At 39.1% G+C, this 11620-nt stretch overlaps 1 long non-coding RNA gene across 1 annotated transcript; it reads right to left on the reverse strand.

Moving 5' to 3' along the window:
- Positions 1-1595: 1595 nt before the first annotated feature.
- Positions 1596-11282, reverse strand: LOC310899831. The gene is made up of 3 exons (XR_014584700.1): positions 9670-11282; positions 6221-6416; positions 1596-4919 (listed from the first exon to the last, which is right to left on the reverse strand). It is a non-coding gene; the product is annotated as an uncharacterized lncRNA (long non-coding RNA).
- Positions 11283-11620: the final 338 nt, after the last annotated feature.

Here is an 11620-nt window from a genome sequence, read left to right on the forward strand (position 1 = left end):
GAAACTTGGTTTGTATTTATTAGTCCTATCATCACAGCTCTCGAACATTGAAGCTGTCATTGTGACTGGAGCCATGGAAACATAGACACTATCTCCTGAAAATATTTTAATGCTAAAAATGAGCACCATTTAGAGGCTAGGGATAAATGAGATGATCGAAATATAAAGAACTGATACCCACATACTTTCAATTTTAGGTGTTGTGTACAGGTATATGTAAGTGCATGTGTTTGCTTTGTACTGAAATGTATAGCACTGCATACACAATCTGCACTCTCCGGCTTCCTACAGCACTCTCCTGCAGCCAGGCCTTTATAGCACTTCCATATCTCTTGTGGCTGGCAGAGGTCTTAGAAAGCACCTGTAAGAGCAAAAGAAAGCCATCAGAACTTTTCAGGATAGATCTGAGTTGTAAAGTAGCATTGACACAAAATATGTTAGCCAGTTAATCAAAGAAAGTCAAGAAGTAGGAAGTGATGCTTCTAATCACAGCACATAAATCAGCCGTATTTTGGCTTCCACCTCCCAAAAGTTAACTGGCCTGAGAGAGAGCCCAGCTCTTGTCCTGGTGTTAGGAGGAAACCAGCTAAAACTGGACCAGTGCAGGACTTGTGTAAGCCAGCTCAGAACCATCACTAGCTTCCCAAAGCTTGTGTTATAGACCAGGCTCACAGGCTGTCATATAAGTCTTTCCTGCAAGCATAAGTTGGCCATTTCTGAGTCGGCACTGAAGGGTATAAGGTTATAATAGTTAACATACCCTTGAATGGCAGAGCGCCATGGGTCATTGGTAAAATGGAAGGCTTAGCAATGGATCAAATTGTATCTGCCAAGTATATTTATCTTTCTGCTTGCTAAGTGTTAAAGAGTCCTGGTGACACTGATAAGGGAACTGTTACTTATATTTGCAAAGCCTAAATACATCAGGTCATGACCCCGATTGGATAAGTGGTAGCTAAACTCTTACAGCTCTCCAACAATAGAAAAAAATTACAGCACTGGTAATTGGGCACCAGCTATGGAAGAAAATGTGAATGGCAATAAGTACAAAGGCAGATTATGACTTTCTGACTCCTTGGCATGCTTTAGTGAGTATATGGACCATGCCACTTTAGTCTGATCTTCACAAAGGAATTGTCTTTGAACAAGCCGAGACTGACAGCTTTTTTCTGACTCTGTGTGAGGTTAAAGTCTGGGATCTGGCACTCATGTCACTGGTGCATGACAAAAAGTAGAGAAGTAACACTTTAGAAACACAGTAGGCCTTCTGCTTCTTCTTTTGTTGCCTGGACAGTCCAGTGTTCTTTCGTATCACAAAAATACAATAAAGGTGCTAGCCATCGATTTGGTCAAGGATGAAGCTGGCATAACAGACCTGCAATGGTGCAGAACTAATCTGCAGCCAGGCCTTTCCTGTGTGATAAGCCCACACCCAAGTAACCTAATCTGCAATGGGAAATCACACACACAAAAAAGTGCCCAGCATTTAGTGATGGCCTGAATTTTTTCACAGTCATTTGAAGGTTTCCATTGAGGTCCTCTAGTCATTTGATGTGGCAATTAGCAAGAGGACTTTTGTACTCTATGGAGATGAAACAGCCCTCTCCAATAATTATTTTATGCCTTGAACAGAAACAAAAAAAAGCCCAAGGAGCAGATAACATTGTTACATCAAACAGCAAATAGGTTGTGCTTCTAACTACCTATTTTCTTTTAAAGCAAAGTGTTACTTTTCCCATGAGAAAAATCCTTGAAATTATAAACCAAAATTTCCCCATATTGTCTGTAGACTATCTACATTTTTATCTAGGTTTCTAATGCAGTCAACTTGCTTTGATCTTACAGCATTTTTTAATTCTCCTTTGCTTTTCAAACTCTTTATGAAATATTAGCAATGCGAAGTGGAAAAGTGTTAACACCATATACAAGCTCTTGTTTTTTTTCACATCAGAGCCAAACACACTGAAAAATAAAATGCCAGTTTACTTCCTTAGTATGCTTAAGAGCTCACTTACTCTCCATCAATAATTTTATGCAAGATACCTCCAGGTCGGAAGAGTTTGATTTCTCCACTCTTGGTATAATCTGTGCTGGAAAAGCTACGTGTGAAATGCAGTAACTGGATTCACTCACACTGGTGAGAGATATCATGACTTCTCATGATTTCTCCAAAGTAAACGTATTCATCACAGTACATGAAATGGCCGTAACAGTTAACATGCATTATCTCCCAGGTAATGTGAAGAAATGATAAAATAACCAATTACTTTCCAGTGCCAGATCAGTTTTATTTCACTATCAGTAAAAACTGGAACTTCCTTCAGTTACAATTAAAAAGTTTGCAGGAGAGGGAACTGCAGCCTGAAGGTAGCTCTCTAAGAATTATAAAGTAAATTGATGTCAGAACCTACTAGTTCCTTATGTCTTGCACTATTGTGATTCTTAAAGTGAGACCAATTGGACTTCTAAGTTAGAAGTTTTTTTGTTTGTTTTTTTTTTTTTTGGTTCATATCTTGCCTTTCCTTGTAGGTGAGCAAAGATGTAGCGTAGTAGATACAAGCAAAGATATTTGACAGGGAATTCATAAAACCAGATGTCTAAGTTTAGAAATTTTAACAGGTAACGTTTATTTTATTCTTTAGTTTATTGAGGAATCTGTACACAGAACTGGATATTCCTTCACCGGTGATGCAGTCTCCTTTGCAGGAAGTTGGAGCAGAGACATGTTGACTTGTCTGGGATATAATTAGAGTTATTCTACTTCCTTTTGGACTTATTTTTCATTCAGCCATACTAACTGATGAAATTACATGATGCTTTTACATTGAAACATTCCTTTGCAAACATGTGTTGTCTTCTGCATCTCCGTGATCAATTTGCCCTCTAAAGAGAAGGGTTAGATCTAGTTGGCCAGACACATATGGTTGCTACACATACTTAACTTTTCACCCACACTGTAAAAAATCCCTAACTCATCCAACATGCTGTTATCAGCATTTAGTCTTAATGAAAGAAATCATTTTTAAAGGCAGAATGAGTGGGCTTGATTATGTTCTCACTTAAGCCCAGTGCAAAGGAGACCAGAATCAGATTCAGCATGCCTTTTTTTTTTTTCCCCCAGAAAGAGTGAATAATCTTATCAATTTCCCTGGCAGTTGCTCTTCCAGTTGGCGTTTTCATTATACAAAATTAATTTATTTTTCCACTCACAAGGAGTTACCTAAACATATCTGTTACAGATTGTGTAACTCCTTTAGCTCCACTCCTTTAGCTCCACTCCTTTGACTGAGTCATTAAATGTTTTATTTCATTAATTACAAGGTTTTCTACAAAACTTTTACATGAGTACAAAATATACCCAACTCAAAGAAAAGTAATGGGTTATTTGTGTTATCTGGAGCTGGTTGAATAAATTGCACATCATTATTTTTTCACAGAGTTCTGTCTTGCTTTTGAATATAAATTTTATTGCATGTATGATTTGATTGACAGCCAGTAAATTGTTTAAAAGCTATATCTTGCTAATAGTTGAGATCCATAATTTAGGCTGAGTTGCTAGACCTTTCTGTACACCAGCTAGAAAGCTTAGCAGCATCTTTTTGGTGCAAGAACTCACATTTATCAATTCAGATGTCATAGCCTGAGGCAATTTTCAGTATTTACTTAAAATTCATAAATATTTCTGCCAAGGAACACTCAAAGTGATCCAAAGGAGCTGGAGAACAGATTATTTAGATCTGTATCAACATCTAAATAAATATTTACAGAAATGTGCTGAATCACATGTTCAGTTTTTGCACAGGAGAAAGTAATCCATCTGACATGTACCTGAGTCCAGGCAAGCAGCAACACCAGCAAGACATATGGAGATCATACAGTGGCTAAACATGCAGGAACAGCTGGCTTTTTTCTTACGTGCCTGATAGACATTAGGAGATGTCCACTACCTGTCAAGTATTAACCTGGGGAAACAGTGAAGATCTTCAAATTCTTTTGCACAGAAGCAGCAGGAAAGAAGAGATTTAAGAATAACGGAACAAAAATGGTGGTCTGTGTCCTTTGACTTGCAAAGAAATCTTGGATAAAGCTGGGTAAAGGGATGAGAATTTGGAGACTGCTAATAAATATAGAGCAGAGGAGGAAAACACACTCTGTATACAACTTCCTGCCTGTTAGCTGTGCACGGGGTAGGTTGGATGCAGTCCACTTCTCCATTCAAAGCCTTGCTCGGTGCCTTTCTCTTTTTCATCCCACTCCATGTATCATCTGCTAGGTGCTCCCATCCCAGACATGTGCTGACTTGTGTCCTTATGCTGTACATATGTCCTATAGACTCCTCTCACAGAATATCTCAAATTCTTGCCTTTCCTTTATTTGTTTGTCACCCCCCAAGGGTGACTGTTTATGCAATTATTATTACAGGACTACAATAGAGAGAGAAGATCGTGTTGGCACTCGTGGCAGGTAGAGCTCCAGAGAAGTTGTAAGAGGTCCTAGCAGAAATCACAGCTGGACACAGTCTTCAGTGTGGAGGCATGGTCAGGGCTGAGCATGGTTTGCAAATGTGGACAACAGCCTGAAGGATAGGAGAGTTAAATCTTCACATCCCTCACCACTAAATGGCCCACCCAAAGAGCAGCTATTACGTGAACCAATTAACTAAACGTGGTTTGGCAGCACCCTTACATTAGACCTTTCCACACACCACACAAAGCCCATCCACTTGGGAGTCAGGTGGAGCTACCTGCCAGGCGTTTGCCTGTATCAGAGACCAGAGCATCCAATTAGCGAGGGGATAAATTTCTCCCCTTCATGCAGTGGCTTTACTCCACATGTCAGCGTAAAGAGTGCCAGGTGTGAAGGCACTATGAACTCATCTGCATTTTGACAATCCCAGATGCCGTTTGGAGTGCTGTTCCCTAAAAGTGGGGAAAAAAAAAGGAAAAAAACAAATGTAGTCTAATCCTCAGAGCTTTCATCTGTGTACTGCCAAGGCCTAACTCCAACACATGAGCTACATGGTTTGTATGAAAGATACATCACGTTTAAAGCATCAATCATTTCCTACTACTTTGAATGCAGATGGTACTGAATAAGTAGACAGTCTGAGTTAGAGGCCTGCAGCGAGTTCTTTGTGGGAGAGCTGAGCCCCCCCTCTTTTGGCACAGGGATTCCCAAGCACCTAGCACTAGCCGACCTGCTGTCATGGGTAAAAGGGGCAAATCCAAATGGAATTGCTGAAAGCAGCTGAGGTACCGCACTTGTTTTAAGTATTATTCATATGAACATTGAGAAAGATAAGGATGCAGCACAAGCATAGGACTGACGGTGGAAGAGAACGGTTATTACACAAATGAGCTTCAGAGTCATACATTGAAAGGACCACAAGAAAGAAGATGCTGAGCTGTGAAATACTGTGCACTTCTCCTGAGTCTAAGGAGTAGGGAAAATAAATATTTAAATAAATAAGTAGGAACAACATAATAATATGAACAACATTGGAAGACAACTTTGTGTCCTAGGAAGATCTGGAGCAACCCATGACATCAGCTAGGACCATGACTACAACGCATCACCCACCTATCCTGCTGGAAAATGAATAACAGCTCATGTCATTGCACTGGTTAGCATACACTGGGATAGATAGCAGAGCAGCCATGACTATTCAGCATATGACAATTATCTGAATATTTATGTAGATATCTCTGTGTTTTCAGAGTCCGTCCTGAGCCCTGCACTCAGCTGGGTGTTGCTACATTGGTACAAATGACTCAGACCACTTAATGTGAAAGTAACTGTTATTAGTCTCCATCTGCCAACATGGAAGAAGCAAAAATGTTAGCTCGCCATGATCCAAAGATGGATCGCCCTGAAATGGAGGTTTGTTCCTGAGAGCCAGATGAAACCACTGATTCAGAAAGACACTTCAGTGTGTGCCTTGCTGGCAGCATGCGCTCTTGTCTCATTGACTTCAATAGGATTCAGGCTGCAGCTTAAGTATTTAACTGAGATATTTGTCTTTAAAATCCTTTTTTTAAGGCCTTAGTTACATGGGAAAGTTGTACTGGTTTGACCTAGGATATTAATTTAATTGATTTAGGTAAATCAGTGCAAACTCTTGTGGGAATATATTCATTTTAGTGTAAAAAAGAGCAGCTATTAGTTTGTCTTAAATTAGCTTAGCTTTAAATTAAATTAGAAGTGATATTAATCTACTTACCTAATTATTTAGCCAAGCTTTAATAATGTTGATTTAAAAACTGACTGAAGTTAAACCAATGCACTTTTCCTGTAGGACTTTTGACCCTGTTGCTTGAATTATGCAGTCTTCATTCTTGATTGAAATGATTCTGTAGTCATCGCACAGAGTGGGTGTGGAGAGAAGCCGACAGCAGTACATGTGTTCCCTTGAGTCCCTTAACAATAAAAGAACCAGATTCTTTTGGTTTGACCTATGAAATAGATGTCTTCTTGTGTACTTCTAAAAACATGTTTGCAGTCTGCTCTGGGGATATACATGTACATATGTTCTTTTAACTGCCAGAGATGCTGTAAAAAAACATCAGAGTTTAGGAAATGACAGAGTGAGTGGGTGGCAAGAAAGGATCACATAATCCTCCAAGAGAGTCTTCTGGGTAGAGACTAATTTCAGGATGTGAATAGCAGCTGCGGGTTTTCACTGCTTATAGTGCATCAAAATCCTTACAAACCTTCAGACTGGGACAACATGACTGAGAATTTGAAGGGGCTTTAATGCAGGCTCAGAATAGCAGCCTCCTTAATGCCTCCTTGCCCTCCTCCTCCACACCCTAAGCCTTTAAGGAAAGGAATGGTTGAAGGAGTCTCATGCTTCATCCAATTGCCTTTTACATCACAATTTTTGCAATGATAAAGCCAGAATGACTCCTTCAACCAGTCTGCAAGCATGTCTTTCAAAAAACTCTTGATAATGTCTCTCTCATCGACCAAGCCAAAAGGATATAGATTTTATTGCTAAGGGGCCTGGTCTTCTCCTGGGTACCGACATTGCTCAGCACAGAAGCTGTAGCACATATGATATAAACATTAACCAAAGAAAGACCCAACACTGAAAGTATTTGCAAAATTTGCAAAATCAGCAAAACACACTCAGCCCTCCTGAGTCTAAATTGTCCACAAGCTGGTATGATTGATATGCACCACCACCCAAGCCAGCCACTTATGGGGGAGCATGAAAGGAGGACAGCCAGTGTGACTAGGGATGGCAGTAGTGTCACTGAGCTTCACATTCCCTCCCTGCTGCTTTGCTTTGGCACCTGTGAAAAGATAAAAATCCTAAATCTCATGGCAGGCCTGTCTCAATTAATGCAGCAGATGTCCAGGAAGTTTAGTAAATAGATGAAGGGTTAGTCCATATACCAAGGTACATGCCACTGATATTCTTATAGTGTTTACTCAGTCACTCATGGCTGCTTGCCTTCAAAAATTACGCTTGCTGTCTCACCTGGGGTCCCACATTGTCCGTATATTAAATGTATAGGTAACCATCTGAAGGAATATGAACGGAGCCCCAAATACAATGCAGATTCAAACCAAAAGAATTGTTCAATTAAGAGGCAATTGTATTTTCTCTAGTTCAAATCTCTGATGCCAATTGGATTAATTGGGAGATTAAGATCCAAGATACTAAATACTGATATGACTCAATTACGCATGGTATCGTAGGATGCTATTCAGTTCCTGGGCTATTTTGTTCCCTCCCCATGGAGTTGTCTTGCCTGTTTAGAACATAAATTCTTTGGGACTTGAGCTTGCTACTGCTCCACCAAACATCTAGCACAACAGTGGTCCTTTCACAGCTGGCGCCTTGGCAATCCAGCAAGACTACACCTACTATTAGTATTGTTCAGTGGGAATTTTTCCATTAACTTTAACTGGAATTAGATAAGGCTCATAAACCCTATGAAATATATTACTCAGTATTGAAGTAGAGCTGTGCTTCAGTATATAATTTCATGGAATGTCAAAGGTCAGAACAAGGAACAATCCCAGACATTGTTCCAGTCTCTCACTTCTGACATTCTGCAAAGCAATCTTTTAGACTGGTTTTCTTGGACTTTCACAACCATCTTCTGACAGAAGATGCACATGAAATTAGGCTCATGCCACATTTTATTTAGGCAGAACTTGCCAGTGAGTGAACACAAGTGGGACACAGAGAGTTGTTGGGCCTGGTCTTCTTTACCTTTGCAGTTATTGCTTGCAATTATGTCTATTATTCTTAAATAAACTTTGTATGTGCATAATTTGGTAAGACAACAGCTGAATGTAAAAACAAATGTTTGTTTTTGAATACCTAAATATACTCAAAGATAGAACAACCCCACACGTGCAGAGGTTAAAACAGCATGTATAAAAACTGTGTGGTTTTATGCCAAAAGTTTGCATGTAATTGCAAAGTAAAGGTATACCAAATAACAGTGTTTAATTACCATCTGCACTGTGACTTACCAAGTATGCACTTCCAGTTGTATACACGAGCAAGGGTGTGTCCCCAGTATGCTTGACCTCGATCACTCACGCCCAAATAAATATTAGAAAAATGTAATTGCAATTATGATTCTGCATTAGTAATCTCAAGACTAGAAGCCATTATACTAGGCACCACATAAAGTCAATATGTAACTGAAATGTTTGCATTAAGATATTTATTCTTGAAACATAGCTTTTTCTCAACCTAAAATCTTTCTGCATAATATTATTAATTGGATGGATATTTTCTTTTTGTAACAGATTTCAACTGAGGATTTTTATCCAAGTGTTTTTCAAGACAAAATTAAACAAATTTTATCTGTTGACATTACATTTTCATATCAAAACTAAGCAATTTTAAACGTAAAGATTATTTGAATGATTTCAAAAGTAGTTTGGATACACTTTTCCATGCAAATTTTGAAGGAAACTTGTGAGATTGGGCTCACAATTAAGCCAAGAGAAATCAAAGCAGTAAGTGCAAAAATTTCACTATTACACCTTTTGTAAAATTATTTGCCTGAGAACTGAAAAGACTGGCCTATACAGTTTGCACTCAGAGGGAATTAAAAAAAAAAAAAAAAAAGGAGGAGAAAATAAGGAGGAAAAAAGTTTTACCATTATTGTTTGAATAATGGGAAAACAAGGCTTGCAGAAGTCCATGCCCTGTAAACAGCAGCCTGTCGGCCACCAAATCCCAGGGACATAACCTGGAGGGATGGTAATTCACCACTGCATGAGCTCTAGCTTTAGGAGCATACTGGGATCCAATTCAGATGCTAAGAGACCAAGAAATAGAGAACAAAAGGACTGTTTTTTCTTCAAAAGTCAGTGTACTAATAACCCAACTCTTCAGATTAATAGCAGGTTACTCCATAAACATGACTCCTTCACTAAAAAGATAGAGTATAAAATGATATTCAATGCTTGAAAATAGCTCAGAATATAATCTAAATCTAAATAAATTAATTCAGAATTATTATTGCTGGGTCACAGTCATTAAACATTTTGAGGCATTTTGCTTGCTTATAACTTGTAAAATTTTCTTTTGATGTTCTTTAGGAAATGAAAGACTAAGACAATATTAAAACAAGGTTTCTTAGTATATCTAAAGGTGAAAGAAAACTCCCAAAGAGTGTTCACCAAGTAGGTACTCACCATGAGCTAGGAAATTGGTGGTTCAAATATCATGGGGAAATAGCATGTCAGTGCAAATTCTTTAGTGATCAATAAAGTATTCTGCATTCAGGCTTCACAAAAAGGTTTCTGAGAACCTTCTCAGACTCCCCTAGGGACAATCCTTTGACATATTCATTGACACCTACTGGGGTAGTTGTCTTTCTAGTTTTGCTATAAGACAGCAATTTGCCACCTCATTATCAGTGTGATTGATGAGAACAGCATCTGAAAATCTGTCACATGATGATTGTTGGTTTGACTCCCTCTCTAGATTGATCTCCTTAAAGGCATACACTGATGTGCATGACAAAATGTTTTCTGGGGAAAGATGTCAATGACAGGTTTTTTGAAAGAAACTGCAGTTTCTGCAAAAGCAATTGACTCTTCCCCCCCCCCCCATCCTTCCAGCTCTCCTTTTTTTTTTCTTTCTCTTTGATATTTGTGTTTAAAAAGTTAGACATTAGGCAGCTTTTGCTTTTAACAGCATTCCAGAGCTGACTTGCTCTACTGGCAAATGCAGTGACTTTGGTGCTGAAGTGTGTGAGGCACTTGTAGATCTCAGAGTGAAAAGTGCTTTGTAAATCAGAGATGCAGTCAGTGCACAAATCTTAACCCTTACTAAGAGCTCTGAACACTACATCACTGCAGTGCTTTTGAAAGTTTGCATAATTTCTCCCTCTCTAGCTCCTCATTCTAGCACTTCCATCCTCTTTCTGTCACGCCTTTTACAGCTCTTGTTTATAGAAGAGCTGAACATCCCACATTTTTTATTGTTCTTTTTAACCTTCCTGGTGTTAGCCCCACTTTGTGGCTGGTGTCTGTTCTGCTATGAGGAGGTGAGACTGCAGCATGGTGTGAAGCCAAGCAAGCTTTTCTCTCCGTGGCCTAACAGGAACACGCAAGATGAAATGTTGATGCATCTCCCCAGCTGTACCTCATTGGAAGCGTGGCTGGAAAAAAATTGCTGCCCAATGCAGCAGTGCTCTCCCCACCTGCCATGCGGCCATGGGCTCCCTGCTCTGCCCTAGATCCATCGCGTAGGCTGGTGCGTAACACAGCTTTGAAATCACAGCTCCAAAATAAGAGATTGCCTCAGTCTGGCTCATCTCTACTCCTATTTACCAGGTGCAGACAGGCACATCTGTTCCTTATTGCTACTTCCAAGCCTGTAATATTCATCCATCTCTTCATAGGCCTAATTTAAGAAAGCATTTATAATGATAATGTTAAGATATGAGTCAACAAGCCATCCTTGTGCTTCAGAAACGAGCTGGAGTTCATCCTGAGAGCCAAGCACAATTTACAGCCACTGGCACTAGGCTTCTGTTTCATGCAAGGTGGCTGCCCATGATCTGGGGACACCCAAGAAGCTGAGACATTAGACACAGAAAGAACCGGAATAATAATGTAAAAAAATAACGTTTTGTCTAATGTGGATTTGCAAGCATCTTCCTTGGAGTTTTGTAGAGTATGAATTCCCTTGACACTATTTCATTTTTCTTTTTTATATGTTTTTATTTTCTGACAAGACAGCATTCTTACTCTTTTCCCTGCGTCCATCAGCAGATTCCCTTCATTTTCTCTTCTTCTTTCATTCTATTACAACCTTTCCAACAGAAGAGATCACCATGTTATTCACTGACATAAAATTGGTAACTGATGGCTAGGGTAAATAAAGATTGAATACAGATGTTAGACTTTAAAAACACAGTAACTCCTACTGCCAAGAACAAATGCAAAACCTGGTAGATTCATTTCTTTCTGAATTCTACGGAACATCCCTTAAAACTGTTTTGTTTTGTTTTTATATATAATTAAAAGAATACTTTCAACATTGCCTGTTTGACTAGTATACATTTTGTATTGACTACAGTTTGGGAAACAGATCTCAATCTGTAAGACATTCAGAGACCCAGTCTCTAATGAACAG

This window comes from Anser anser, assembly GCF_964211835.1.
Source record: "Anser anser genome assembly, chromosome: 5".
NCBI lineage: Eukaryota > Metazoa > Chordata > Aves > Anseriformes > Anatidae > Anser > Anser anser.